The following is a 13089-nucleotide window of genomic DNA, read 5'->3' on the forward strand; positions in this document are numbered from 1 at the left end:
CAGGGTGTACTGGGCCTCTCACCCATAATCAACTTGGCGAGGCTACAGGACGAGCAGTATGTTGTTGTCTTAGTGTTCGAGTCTGAGAACCACTTATCATTCTCAACTTGCACTTCACATTCCTCCACATGAACATGCATTAAGGTGACAGCAGAATGCGTCATTTAAATAACACACAGAAACACACAAACAGACTGATTCGTTTCTTATGTCCTCAGCAAGCATTGATTGAATGAATCGGTTCTCTCTTACTCCTACTCTGCAGTAGAGTATATACTGTATATGCTACAGGAGAGTACATTACGAACAAAAGAGATTTGTGCTGCCTAAACAAACGCTCACCTGAAATAATTTGACAGAGATTTTATTTATTAAAAAACGTTGTTTAAAATAGTAGCGAACTGCACAATTATCAATCCATCCATTTTATTTTGCTTATGAAAGGTCAGGTTGTGGGAACAGTAGCTTTAGCAGGGAAGCCCAGACTTCCCTCTCGCCAGCCACTTCATCCAGCTCTTCTGGGGATCCTGAAGCATTTCTAACCCTAACCATCCTGCTTGTATTCGCTATCTTGTTCTGTCTGTCACGACCCACAGCTCGTGCCCATAGGTCAGGGTAGGAATTTAGATCGACCGGTAAATTGAGAGCTTCACCTTTTGGTTTAGCTCCTTCTTCACTTTTGCATCACTGCAGACAGTGCGTCGATCTACTTGTCGATATTCCATTCCATTCTTCCCTCACTCATGTACAAGACACCAAGGTACCTGAACTCCTTTAATTAGGGCAGGATCTCGTTCCCTGACATGGAGAGGCCACTCCACCCTTTTCTTAAATGAGGACCATGATTTTAGATTTGGAGGTGCTGATTTTCATTCCAGCCGCTTCACACTTGGATGTGAACTGCTCCAATGACAGTTAGAGATAACAGTTTGATGAATCCAACAGAACCACATTAACTCCAAAAAGCAGAGATGCTATACTGGGGTCCCCAAACTGGACACCTTCTATCGCTTATCGGTGCTGAGAAATTCTGTCCATAAAAATTAGGAGCAGAATCTATGACGAAGGGGAGCTTTGACAGAGTTCAACCCTCACTGGAAATGAATCCAACTTAATTACAGTAATGGAGACCAAATTCTGATACTGGTCGTACAGCGCCCAAACAGGCCGCACCAGTGGCTAGTACCCCATAATCCTAAAGCAGGAGTCCCTGAGGGACATGGTCGAACATCTTCTCTACATCTAAAATATTTGCGTAGACTGATTAGACAAATTCCCATACACCCTCTTGGAACCAGCTGAGGGTGTCGAGCTGGTCCACTGTTCCAGGACAAAAACCACACGGATCCTCCTGAATCTGAGCTTCATCTTCATGAAAAGACGTTATCAGAGAGCCTGAGGTGTGTGATCCCCCTTTAGTTGGAACACATTCTCTGTTCCCCCATCTTAAAAAGATTGGACCGCTACACCAGTCTCTCAATCCTGAGTCACTGTCCCCAATGTCCTCATGATGTTGCAGAGGCATGCCAACCAGGACAGCCCTACAATATCTGGGGTTTTTAGGAGCTCTGGATGAATCTCATCCACTCCCGGGGCCTTAACACCAAGAAGCTTTATAACCACCTCGGTGACCTCAACCCCAAAGATTGGACACCTCACTTCAGAGATCCCAGACTCTGTTTCCTTATGGGGAGAGCAAGCCAGAGGAATTGAGAGGTCTTCAAAGTATTCTCCCCAACGACTCAGAACATCCCGAGCTGAGCTCAGCAATACTCCATCCCCACTATACTGTACAGCACCTTCTCCTGAAATACCAAATAGAGGACCAGAATTTCCTTAGAGCTGTCCAGAAGTAATTCTTTATGTCATCACCAAACTCCTCCCATGCCAGAGGTTTTGCCTTGGCGACAACCAAAGTTGCATTCCACTTGCCCAGCCAGTACCCATCAGCAACCTCCTGAGTCACACGGGTTAAAATGCCAAATAGGAATCCTTCTTCAGCTTGACGGTATCCCTTACCACTGCCACCTTAGACCCACAGCTCCAGTTGGCTGCATCGGCAATTAAAGCGCGGCACATGCTCCCCCAGGACTTGGGTGAAGTGATGTGGGCTCGCACGCTAGCTATCACGTGCTCTAAATCAGTCATACGGACGCTTAGTGTAGCTGCATAAAATCGCTATTTACATCTTGTAATCTGCAGAATATGATTTTCTTTTGAATGCCATTTCTGTTCAGTCATTCTCAGTTGTTGTTATAAGTTACCGCTAATGTTGAAATGATAGGTACAGAAGGAGAAGACACAAATACACATGCCTAGTGCGCCCTCTTGTGTATGTCAGTGTGAAAACAATGGATAAGGGGCTCAGAAAATGGATAATGACCATTTTCTGAGCCGCTTATCCTCACAAGGGTCGTGGGAGTGCTGAAGCCTAGGAAGGAGGTGGGGTACACCCTGAACTGGTTGACACCCATTCACAGGGCACATCAAGAAAAACAGTCGCACTCACAATCACACTTTAGTGTCCAATTAATGTTGAATGTTTTGGGTTGTGGGGGGCAACCAAAGTGTCCGAAGAAAACCCACGCAAGAACGGGGAGAACATGCATACTTCACACAGAGAGGGCTGGGATTGAACCCGAGTCCTCAGAACTGTGAGGCCAACGCTTATGGATATAATAATGTATTAATAATTTCATATATAAATTGCTCTGGAGTATAAGTCAGACCCCCAGCCGAACTAAGAAAAAAAACCTCCGCCTTATAGATTTCGAAAAATACGGTAATACGGTACGGAGTGAAAGTGCTCATTAATTACGACTGATTATTTTATGAATGGGGACTGACAGTGAGAGTGCGCACGTACAAACATGTGGAGTGAAATATTTCCCTTAAGCATACGGGTGCGTGCTTCTAATGGCAACGGCGTCTGAAACACACAAACACACACACCTACATACACTCACACACAGAGTCTTCTGGTGTGTGTGCACGGTATTGCGTACCTCTTTTACTTTCAAAATAGAAGAATGACTTTGTTGAGACAGGAGGTACAGTTGGAGTAGGCGACGGACTCCTTCAAAGACGTCGTTGGCTGCCTGTGAAAAAAAAAAAAAACTAGACAAAAAAAAAAATCCTGCCAGGAATGTGATGATAGGATAGCTGGGACAGACCGTGGCTCATATTTTCAACTCTCCTGAGGGAATCTAAATAGGTAGGAAACATTTGTCATCGGCCTGCTTACTGAATAGGAAACTGCTGAAACTTTTTGTTTGGTTTTGGGAGATAAAAAAAAAAAAAAAACGGTTGTGCATTTTTGCTCTGGCACATTGAGCAGTGATTCTCAAAGTCTTGCACCAGTACCACTAGTTATTGTACATGCTGACTTCCTCTTGTTATATGACAAATAATTACTGAATTAAAGGCTCAAACTGTCCATCATAGTAATACAGTGGCTTAAAGTTTCTTTTTAATTGTGTAAAACTTGTTAAGAACAGTTCAGTTGTATTTTACTTCTAGGGACCATACAGTAATATGCATTTAATCTTTTACCATTTTGTTTTTATTCAGCTTATATATGCAATACATTTGAACTGATCATCCATCCATCCATCCATCCATCCATCCATTTTGTTAGCAGCTTATCCTCACAAGGGTCGCGGGATGGCTGGAGCCAATCTCAACTGTCAAAGGGCAGGAGGCAGGGTACACCCTGAACTGGTTGCCAGCCAATCGCAGGGCACACTGAGATACACGACAATCACACCTAAGGAGAACTTGGAGTCTCCAATTAATGCATGTTTTTGGGATGTGGGAAGAAACCCATGTAGACACGGGGAGAACATGCAAAGTTCACACGGGTGGGGCCAGGATTTGAACTCCCGTCCTCAGAATTATGAGGCCAACACTCTAACCAGTTGCCCACTATGCTGCCTTGAATTGATTATTATTGAATTAATTAACTTCATTAATTTGTGTCATCAATTTCGTATTCATTATGTAAATACATTTTTTTTCTTGTAATTCTATCTCACTTTGATGAACATCGCGGCATACTACACAACTATTTTAATGATGTATTTGTGTTAGTAATTGGAGAATCAAAGAATGTCTTACGTGGTAATTGTAATATGTCCGAGAACGACTGACATGAAAAGCTGTGTAGTCATTTATAGATGATCACGAGACCACTTCTGCGTGCTTAGTAGTCACACCAACATCCATCCTTTCATCCATTTCCGTAACACTTCTCCTAACTCAGGTTTCAGACGTGCTGGATGTGGGGGGCCCTATTTGTCCTGGCAGAATAGGCCACTAAAAGCCAAATGAAAAAACTCGGCCGTATATATCGGCCAAATACATATCAATAAGCAACATTGTATTTCCATATTCGCTGCAAATGGTTAAATTTTTGATTGATCTGGTGTCTCGTGATCTAAGGTGTCTTCTCTGGGTTTTCTTATGATGGCAAAGTGTACGACATTCTAAACATTGCATGTTTTTGCTAATAGACTTGCACTGTTTGTGATGGCAAACATTCTTTTTTCTAGTAAATCCAAAGAGCCTTTTCTGCTTTTGTCTGATTTTTCGACTACTAGCATGGAAAACTATTTCATGACTACGAAAATGATCTAATAATCATAAAGTTTAGTTCATATTTGAAATTGGATAATTTCCTTCATTCTTTAATTCTTGCTGTCCTGAAAAAAGTCATCAATATTTCAAAGACAGGGGTGCCCCCCCAATGCATTTACAGTATTAGCTGAATAATGTAACCACAAAGCCCGTTTAAGACCCTAAGTGGAATATAGCTTCAACTTATTCACATGAGAAAATACATTTTTTTATGAGCAAGCTCATATGCTGTATCTTGTACTAAAGTGTGTGAGATGATTAGTTTGGAAGATGTTTTATTGTGTTTAAATCCCAAGTGCATGTTGTTATGCGTACACTTTCAGATATATCACCTTCTGGGGTGTGAGCGTGTTTCATATTCAGCAACTCTCGGATATTTAGATCCAGCAGTAACAATTTCATCAGAATTTTTTACCCATCTATTGGACCATTGTGGCAGAAGTTTCTTCTTCGTTTCCTTTTGGCTTGTCCCGTGAGGGGTTGCCACACCGTGTCATCTTAAATGAATGCATATTTGTTTGGCACAGTTTTACCCTGGAAGCCCTTCCTGATGCAACCCTTCTGCATTTAGCTGGGGAGAGAAGCTTCCAGCACGTGGCACTCCCAGGCGGTCTCCCATTCAAGTACTAACCAGGGACAAACCCGCTTAGCTTCTGAGATGTGACGAGATTGGGCGTTCTCAGGGTAGCATGGCCGTAAGTGTTGTGGGAGAAGTTTATAAGGCTTAATTATTTGGATGTGAATTTTCATTCCTTTTAAAATTCAGCTCACATTTTTTTACCAACAAGTAACAATAGGGGAGCACAGTGGAGCGGCTGCAGAGCGTTGGCCTCACAGTTCTGAGGGCTGGGGTTCAAAGACAATTGCGGTTCACCGTTATAGACCAGTCCAATGGGAATTGTGCAAAGGGTGCAGTTGAAAGTGATGAATCATACGATGGTATACAATATATATTGCAATATACTATATTACTAATACCAATACTGATTAGACCAGCAGGCTGTGAGGGTGTGTCCCAACAACGACGAAAGGCAGAAAATAGTAGGTTTGCTGATCAAGAGTGCCACGCCCAATTGAATGCCACCCAGGGTGGCTGCTCATATCACCCAGATCATAAAACTGTCACTTTGTTCCTGTAAAACACGCTATTGGATGGGTTTTTTTTCAGGATTGTATGAGACTGCTCACCCAATATAAGATTAGTACATACAGCACATGTTGCTACACGTCGGCTTCCACCTATTTATAAGAACAAGAGGAGATCATTGATTCTGTGATTGCATGATTGGACACTGCAGGAGTATGGCTCTATGCACGCTTTACTGTCCTAGTTTAAAAAAGAAACTTGTGTCTTGTTTCGTGTATACTATACAGCAGAGCTGTAGACTCGTAGCACAACTTGAACTTGAGACTCAAGATATGAATTCAATGACTTTAGACACAATTTAACAAACACTTGATGACGGGAGGAAGTCCACTTGATAACCCATAGGGTGCCATCACTTAATTGAACATCCCACAGAGCATAAAATATGCATGAGTAGATGAATATTAACATCTAGTCCTACAGAATACATCTATGATTAGGACTTGCAATTCCACTTGGACTTGAATAACAATGACTCACGACTTCACTTGGAGTTGAACTCATCGACTTGAAAAGACTTGTTACTTTGACCAAAGCAGCTAAAAAACAACAACACTTTCTCGCTTTCTATTACGATAGCTATAAGTGCAACTTTTCTACAGAAAAATATGATGACCACAAAATACTCAAGGTCTTAATGACTATTAATTAGGTTGATGTGTCCCACATCATCATTGCTAAGTTAGTTCTTATTATAGAACATTTACCATCCTGTTGAGAACATTGTTGAGAAAATTGACTAAGAGTTTCTTCTTTCACACACGACTGAAAGTAATGTTATTTAAAGAACAAACCAAAGGAAAAACACCTTCACTACAATATGAATCAACAACGTGACAGCTAAATAAGCTGTACATTCCAAGAACCACTGTTTACAAACAACTAAACACCAAAACAAGAACATTTGCTGTAACAATAAAGACAATTATTGCAAAAAGACCAACTCCACATTACATTGTGTATGCTTGTTTTAGCAGCCAGATTTGTGAGGCACCACACAAATAGTTACAGGGTGGGCCAGCTGTGCACTGTCTGACCTTCCTCGACATTACATTAAATCTATGTAGTGTTCTCAAAAATCACTATGTACTGTATTTTATTTCTTTTCTATTCACTTTTTACAACATTCTTCTTCATGTCATTTTCTTCGCACCTTTTTGATGTAACATTTTTTCAGTATCCCAGAGCGTTCCAACTACCACACTTGGATAAAATTGTCCCTTTATAACAAGATGACAAACTTGTGTTCCACTTTTATTTAATGAATACTTTATTGCGTTTGATATTCAGGAAATGCCATGTTTAAACAGAAATATCTGTATTGATGCTTGAAATTGCCTCACTAGAAATGTTGGTAAATAAGAAAATGCATTTTCCTACTTTATGCACAAATGTAATATATCCGCCACACAGTTCAGAGGACCCCGTTTCAAATCTGGCCTTGCCTGCATAGAGTTTGCATGTTCTCCCCGTGCCTGGATGAGTTTTCTCCCTGCACTCTAGTTTCCTCCCACATCCTAAAAACATGTAATAATTGGAGACTCTAAATTGCCCATAGGTGTGAATGCAAGTGGGAATGGTTGTTTGTTTATGCTTTATGCACCTTGCAATTGCCTGGCAATCAGTTCAGGGTGTAGCCCGCTTCCTACCTGCAGTTAGCTGGGATGGGTTCCAGCACGCCCGCGGTGCTAGTGAGAATAAGCGTCGTATAAAATGGCTGGCTGGACTTCATTATTTCAACAGAGTTGTCAGTAGAATACTTGATTACTAATTGCAGCACTACTGGATGCCAATTCTTATTTGTGAAAGCTTTTTTCAAATATCATTTCAGAAATAAAGCAGGAAGACATGAGTTACAGCAAAGCATTTTCATACAGTAACTGAAAATGTGGTATCGATCAGTTTTGAAGGGAGCAAAAAAACCCCCTTCCACCATGAATTGCATTGAAGACGAAAACAAACAATCTTACTAAGGTTAAATGCACTCATCAAATTTGTTTAGATAAATAAATCTGGATTTTAAGATAAATATATACAGTAAATGGAGATAAATACCTATTGGTTACATATAGATGTTACATATATTAAAATATATCTTTTTGTTTTATAAAATGAGTTGAAAGGACTTGAAACTCAAATTGGACGACTTGCTACTTGACCTGGTACTCGCATATGTCGACTTGGGACTTGACCCGAGACATGAGGGCAAAGACTCGAGACTTATTTATAAGTTGCAAAGCAATGACAAAGCAATGACTTGTTGCTGCCTCGCTATACAGTACACAAGACTAGGCATACTGTACTTTTTTTTGTGGCTGTGAATGTGTTTGAAAAGAGATCAAATACAGTATTATTTTGCTGCCAGGCGTAGCATCTAAGCATTGCAATCCACAAGAGGGATAAGATCCTTTATCGGCAGGGGTTGACATTCTCAGCCTCTTAATCAGCGATGTGCTGGGAAGCTCCACGGCTGCCAATTGCATAATCGTCAACAAGATTATTAAAGCTGCCTCCGACTGAAGGAATATAAAACACATGAAAGAAAATGGCAGCCTTCAGATGCTTTGATCGCATCTCTCGTGGCAATAAAAAGTGCCAGGTTTTTGTGATGTAAAACTAAGATAAAGAAAAATACATTTTTGTAGTCACATTTTACACCACAAGCCATGCAAGTCTGCTGAGAACTTCCCCAGCATCAGAGTCCTGTTTAGGACATGTGATGACAATCTCACATCTTCTTCATAAGTCTGGGCTGTGGGATACGAAGGCAAGATGAATGCCGTATCTTACAAAGAAAAAAGAAACATTCTTGAAATCTCTTAGATGACTGTGCGAAAATGTGCTGTGGTCTGAGAAAACCAAGGTTGGACATTTCGGCCGTAATTCCAAAAGATATGTTTGAACACAAACAGTAGACTGCTCTACATATCTGCACTAATGCATGGCAATGTCAGCATCATGCTTCATGGCTGTGTTTCCACAGCAGGAATTACGGCTCTGGGTCAAGGTGGAAGGAATTACAAACTGTTCCAGATTGCAGTCAGTGTTAGGAAAAAAACTTTCTGGCTTATGCTGGAAAGCAAAAAGAAATGTTGGGAAAAGTCTACTAGAACAGCTGAAACCGATTTGGGGTTATTGAGAAGCACATTCAATTATGCCAGGTATGTGTAGACTCCTATGTAACACTAGCTTGATTGTGACTGCTTAATTCTTATATCCCAGATATAAGAGCATGTGCACACCTGTACAACCACATTCGCTATTATTTTTACATCCACTTCAAAAAGACTTTTTAAAAGTCTTTTAAAGTCACTCGGGTTATAGGTCACACTAATGTGCATTTAAAAAAATATATATATTTTGGTCTGTTTATTTTTACATCACAAGAACCTGTTATTTAATAAGGGGTGTTAAGACTTTTTATTTCTATTGTAACAGGGCTTCTGTCACTAAGTTGGTTGAATTGTTCCATTCCATTTGAAGGGATTTATTCCACTATGTTATTTGCATTTAGTTGACGGGCATAAAGTTGCTAAAGTGGATGACGCTATATTGCTTCAAAACTCACTCATTAGTCCTGGAATGACAGGATCAGGGTTCAAATTCAGCACCGCCTATGTGGAGTTTGCATGTTCATCCTGTGCCTGCGTGGGTTTTTTCCCAGTACGTACTCTGGTTTCCACCTCACGTCCCAAAAACATGTTTCGTAACGTTAGTTGTAGACTTTAAACCCTCGTGCCCATAGGTGTGAGTGCCAATGGTCGTACCCATACCCTGTGATTGGCTGGCAACAGCACGCCCGCGACCCGAGTGAAGTTAAGTGATACAGAAGATGGATGGCTCGTGCTCCAACTACTGGAAAACAAAAAACAAAACATGGATTGAGTTTGCAGTACTGCAGGGCCGGGAGATGATAATCAGATATTGGTCTTGATGAAATGATTTATGTGGATTAACATTTTCAACTGTTTGATTTAAAAAAAAAAATCTGAAAATTCTTTGTACATCAATATTTTTACTTCTTCATCAAAGGAATGAACAGCTGTCAGAAACACTCTACGTATTCACATTTGTGTGTTTACATTTTTTTTTTATGCAATCAGTATTCAGGTTACATGCATCTGTTTGAATGAGCTCTTATAAATGAAAATATTGCAATTTCAATCCACAATGTTTAACTGGTTTTCGCGGGCAACCATATTTTTTCAAGTACAACCCATTTTCATAGCAGTGAAATCAAGTAAATATTTGTTGTCTTTTAAAAATCTCTCTCACACACACAAATGTTATTCATGTGTAAAGTGCATTTCAGAGCATTTCACTTTAATCTAAATTTCACAAAATCACCCAAATAAATTTGACATTAAGCTTTCATTGATAGCTTTGTATTAAAACCCAAGATGGAGAAGAACAAGTAATGCCTAAAATATCAAAACTGCAACTTGTAAAGGTCCACAGTTCAGTCAGTATAAGACACTCTGGTCTCTGTCCCTTTTTAACAACAGATTTAAAAAAAAAATACATGAGACTCTCATGATGAATTCATTTAATTAAGAATCTGCAATTCTACCCACCCCAAACCCACTTTTGCTTTTTTTCTTTCGTCAGTTGAGAATCCCATCTTTAATGACGATTTGATGAAGAGGGCCAGGTGGGAGTGCCATCTTTTTTCCCAGGCTCTTGTCTCCTGTCATTGTACGCCAACACTTTCATTCCACACCATTATCAGATGCACAGGAATTACCAGCCTTCTCCCAGTTGACTAATTTCAAGATGTCTAAAGATGACCGGGCAGGAGAATAATAGAAGTGTTTGTGTGCATGTGTGCATTCGTGGGCGTATTTAGTGGGGCAATTTATTGGGCTCCTCTGGGGACGGACAGTTCTCAGCTGGAATGCTTGTGAAATATTTGCAGGAGTCACTGACAGGAGAATTCCCCACAGTTAACACAGCAGTTTAAAATAGAGGGGTCACTGTCGAAAGATGATTGGGTCGTCATTCTGTCTGTCTCGCAAGCAAAAAAAAAATTGCTTTATAGATCTAGGAAGGATTACGATGCAGCGTGTGGATTTCTTCTACCCAGGCTTAGTAAATGTCTCGAGCGGTGTTTTTGTTGCCACAGAATCTGGCTTTATGCCTCTCGGCCCTGCTGGTTCCTGACGACCCGGGGCAAAGTTGATGACCGGCGTAGCCGACAACTGTTTAGTAAAGTCAGCGCCTCACACGGGGGGCAGAAATAACTTTTCACCCTGTTTGAATTGGAGCAACTGAACCAAGGGCTGTCATATGTCTCTTTAGGGAAGTGTGGGTGGCGTGGTCATCATTTAGAAAAAAAACAATCTCAGAGTGGAAATAGATGCCTTAAATGCATTGCCTGCCTTCCACCCACTCTCCACCCCATGCAACTTGGAATGTCCCTCTCATAGTGACAACATTATGTGTGGGTGTAAAGAGATTCAGTGTTGTGATAGACAAAGTGGCTCGTAAATTACATGTAGACATTAACTCTGTTTTGGCACGCTTGTTCATTGGTGGTCAAAAGGATACGTAGATGGCACAAAAGGCATTGGTGTTTCCAAAGCAAATGCATGACTTTTGCAGGGTACACACATGCTTATTTTCAACATCTTCACCAGGCAAAGGGAAACATACCTTGTGAGCTCTAATTGTTCTTTATAGTGTGTGGTGCAGTCAAGGTGACCAACACAGCACACCACACACAACAATATCGATATTGAAATTTGCCAGTCTCTTACAAAAAAACAGATGTCGTAATAGCAAGACTGAGAGGGAGCATGACATGGTTCCATGACGCCCCGAAACTGCCATAAAATATAAAGAAGACAGATTGGTGAAGAAAACACACGAGAAGGCAGGCTAACTATTAGTTTGTCGTGGACCTGCATTCCATTTGCAAGCTCTTCTCCTTGTTGCTACTCGATTTATGTCCAAAAACAGGGTGCACTTTTTGTCCTTCCAAATTGTAATTGACTATCGTTCTGTTTTACAACACGATCGCAGTGTTGACTATTTGTGAGCAGAAGTATAGAACAGATTTAACATTTCACGTTCATGCATCCCTAACTTTTTTCCAAGCTAATTAATGAGGAAAAAGAACACCCAACACCACAGGATAACAACTCATGGTAAACTTTCGGAGATACCCATGAATGGAGCCTTTTCCTGAATTTGGTCGTAAGGAGGTGGAAATGTTTTGGCCTAATTATCTGTGTTTGTGTACCCCACTTCATGTGTTTCAGCTTTCACACTGACATAGCCTCGAGAGTTAGCAACGTCTAATGCTGACAAGTTTATCTAAGAGTCAACTAAAAGACCTCGTGACAATGGTTTGCATTGGTTGTCATATACTTTAAAGGAGCAATTTGTCCAAACTAATAGGAATGGGAGGAATGGATAAGTATTATCGAATTTCCTCTCTCACTCAGACATTCCAATGAGCCCGGCTGGAAAATTGACAGCCACTCAGCGTTTGCCACGCCTGCAGTGCTTCCTGTTCTGACCCCCATTGCTCGTGGACACGTTTCACTGAACAGAGAACGTCAACTATCTGGCATTTTGTGGCCAATTTTTGTGAAAAATAATTACAAACAAACAAAACAAAAATATTGTATTGTATAATGTTCAAGCCGATGCGTTTGAGCCAGAATACACCCAGGCGGAACTTGACGTGTTGAAGAGGGGGTGTGACACTGATGACAAACCATAACAGTTGAAAAATATGGACCTCGGAGATCATCCAGACAGGCTCATTTCGACAGACTGGTGTTTGTGTTGTCTTTGTGACCGAATGCCAACTGTGACGGAATGCCAGTGTTGTCATGAGTTTGAAAAGATCGAACAAAAAATGGACCGTATCGGAATTAACTTGGATCACGATTAACATGTCTGCATAACTTCATCAGAGAGATACGAAGTTATTTGTTTGGACGATGACGTGTTACATATCAATTTACTTGATCTTAGAATCCTATGTGAATGCTATGTGAGCTATATGAATGCTATGGACTATGTCCAAAGTTTATCAAAAGTGCGGTGCGAGCTTATTTTCTCAGTACGGCGTAGGACTATCTAATGCAGGGGTGCCAAGACATTTTTACACCAAGATCTACTTTTCAACCTCTCGTGAGCTGCCGACGACGGGTGTGTGTGTGTGTGTGTTTGTATGTGTGTGTGTGTGTGATATATATATATATATATATATATATACTGTATAAAATACAGAATTAGCTTTTTGTGCACTGTATTGTCTGTGCTTTCATCCTGGATCAGGATGTGCCAAGGTGGAC

At 40.7% G+C, this 13089-nt stretch overlaps 1 protein-coding gene across 4 annotated transcripts in view; it reads left to right on the top strand.

Annotated features, from left to right (window-relative positions):
* The first annotated feature begins 2917 nt into the window (after positions 1-2917).
* The window catches only part of LOC133508345 (neural cell adhesion molecule L1-like protein), an 84021-nt gene continuing 73849 nt past the window's right edge, over positions 2918-13089 (top strand). Inside the window, exon 1 of one of the 4 annotated variants that reach the window (XM_061834251.1) lies at positions 2918-3214. The gene's annotated coding sequence lies outside the window, so the exon portion shown is untranslated. The remainder of the gene's footprint in view (positions 3215-13089) is intronic. The other 3 variants (XM_061834260.1, XM_061834280.1, XM_061834269.1) reach the window with 3 other exon arrangements.

This window comes from Syngnathoides biaculeatus, chromosome 2 (assembly GCF_019802595.1).
Source record: "Syngnathoides biaculeatus isolate LvHL_M chromosome 2, ASM1980259v1, whole genome shotgun sequence".
NCBI classification, from domain to species: domain Eukaryota; kingdom Metazoa; phylum Chordata; class Actinopteri; order Syngnathiformes; family Syngnathidae; genus Syngnathoides; species Syngnathoides biaculeatus.